Genomic DNA, 2,561 nt, shown 5'->3' with positions numbered 1-2,561 from the left:
CGCCATCTGCTCGAGCGCCGCACCTGTGAGGATTAAAATGCCCTAACCTAAACTACTAACCGAAGTGGAGGCACCGGGATTCTCCTCCCTGTCACCGACCGCCAGAGTGGCGGGCAAAGAGAAGATGAATTCACGGACTCATCGGTGAAGTCTGAAGAAAATTTGCACTAGTCATCTAAGACCAGAGGAAGCTACATTGTGGTCTTCGGCAGGCAAAACCTAAACTACTAACCGGAGCGGAGGCACCGGGATTCTCTTCTGTATCACCCACCACCGGCAGGCAAAGAGAAGACGAATTCACGGAATCACCGGCGAAGTCTGAAGAAAATTTGCACTAGCCGTCTAAGACTAGAGGAGCGGACGAGAGGAAGCTACATTTATGGTCTCCGGTAGGCAAATCCCATCACGAATTCCGCTAGCAAAAATAGATCTTGAACACAGAACACATCTGATCTGACAAGACAAACAAGATCGTGGTACAAGTACTCCCTTCATTTTTTTTACTCCGCATATAAAATCTGTTTGAAGTCAAACTATGCAAAGTTTGATCAAATTTATATTAAAAAAATAAACATCTGCAAAGTATGAAAATATATTTCATGATGCATATGATGATATTGATGTCATATTCTGATTGTTTTAGTTTTTAATATAAAGTTAGTCAAACTTTTCAAAGCTTGAAATTGACCAAATTTTATATGTAAACTAAAAAGAAACAGATAGAGTAGTAATTAAGCTTGGACACATCTGATCTCATAAGATGAACCAAAATGCAACAAGTTTGTACTACATGTTGATTAATATCAGATGTTTTTGACTAGAGTGGTGTTTTGGCACATGGGAGTGTGCGCTCCTGGTTTTAAAAATGCGTTTTAAACCTATTTGTAAATCTCAAAAAAATTCAAACAAAAATTTGGCGCGTACATTACGATATTGTACTCACAAGGTCATTTCACAAGAAACCAACAACTTATGTGTCGCGTGTAAAAAAGACAAAATCCGGTGTTAAAAAATGATTTTCACCAGACATCCTTTTGTTTTTTTACACAAGCCACAAAAAATGTTAGTTTTCTCCGAAACTTAACCTGCACACATATAATATCGAGATGTATGCACCAAATTTTTGTTTGGAAATTTTTCACACTCTGAAATATTTCTTTCGCGTGCAGGAGCACACACTCCCAGACCAACGGATTTCTGTGTTTTTGACACTTCAAAATGTGTAATGTAGCAAAAGCACAAAAGAAAATAAGAACGCCCTAACCAAAATGGACACTTTAAAATGTGTATGTGTGATGTAACAAAAGCACAAAAGAAAATAACGCCCTAACCAAAATGCGTCGAAAAAATTATACGCCGTCTGTGGGACTCGAACCCACGACCACATGGTTAAAAGCCATGCGCTCTACCAACTGAGCTAAGACGGCTCACGTTTTTATATATGCAACAAGGGTTTTCATAAAAAAACGAGGGGATATCAAACCGAGTTTACAAGCCCACTGTGATCTTGCAGGTTTCCCATCTCAAGCTTGTTGGAAAATCATCAAAGCGTGATTTGTCACAGAAAAGACCAATGCTACATCTAGTAATGACGGATTATGATAATCTCATTCGCTTCACTAGTTTTTGAAGTGTTTCTTGCACCCCTTTGTTGCCTACTTTTGTGGCTAAGTTTCCACGACGAATTAATCAAATAGGGACTAGCTATTAATCAATCGACTTAATTTGATATTAGTCTCGGTCAAAATTTTGTCCCGTCAAATTCAGCCACGTGTAGTTCAAGCCTTATTGTACTGGCCCGACGGAGGGGAGACACTAAGAGCATCTATAGCTGGATATGTCAAATATGGTCCTCAAACGTCCGCGGACGCATCCGGGCGCATCCGCAGGCAGTGACCGGGGGTCTCAAATTTTACGAGTTGCATCCGCACATCTCATACTAGATTCTTAATCCAAACAAGCAAATGAAATAAACCTACGTACTACTACGTCGATCACCTAGCTACTCCTCGTCGGAGATGTCGACGATCTCCGTGCCCGGCTCCGGTAGCATGGGTGGCAGCTGCTCCTCCGGCGCCTCCGACTGCTCCGCTCCGGCCTCCTCCTCCTCCTCTATCTCCACATCGAGTTCGGCAAAGAGCTCGTCAGACGCCGCCTGATCCTGCCGGAGGAACGCCCGGTTGGCCTCCACATAGGCCTCATCCTGGATGGACTCGAGGATGGCCTGCTGCTCCGTCATCTCCTCCGATTGGGCGACGGCGAACTCCGCCTCCGCCTGCTCCATGTTGAAACCCGACAGCTCCTGCTCCAGCAGCTCCGGCTCCGGCTGCTCCGCCTCCTCCACCTTCATCGGAGCCAGCTCCTCTCTCTCCTCTTCCCCAGGCTCCTCCTCATCCTCCTCCGGCTCCGGCGAGTCTGGAGGCAGCCCGACAACGATGCGGGCGACGCACGCGGCTTGTCTGGCCCGATCTCCTGCTGGATCTCGTACAGCGCTCCGGCGTGAGGATTGCATAGTAGATGATCTTCCTCCGGACCATGGCGGAGCGCCGGAGCATGGGCAG

The 2,561-nt window shown here is 45.5% G+C and overlaps 1 non-coding gene across 1 annotated transcript; it reads right to left on the bottom strand.

Annotated features, from left to right (window-relative positions):
- Positions 1 to 1,354: 1,354 nt before the first annotated feature.
- Positions 1,355 to 1,427, bottom strand: TRNAK-UUU (transfer RNA lysine (anticodon UUU)). The gene has a single exon. It is a non-coding gene; the product is annotated as a tRNA-Lys (tRNA).
- Between the last annotated feature and the right edge of the window lie 1,134 nt (positions 1,428 to 2,561).

This window comes from Triticum aestivum, chromosome 2D (genome assembly GCF_018294505.1).
Source record: "Triticum aestivum cultivar Chinese Spring chromosome 2D, IWGSC CS RefSeq v2.1, whole genome shotgun sequence".
Taxonomy (NCBI): Eukaryota; Viridiplantae; Streptophyta; class Magnoliopsida; order Poales; family Poaceae; genus Triticum; species Triticum aestivum.
The sequence above is the reverse complement of the archived record's forward strand: the minus strand, read 5'-3'. Positions and strand labels throughout refer to the sequence as shown.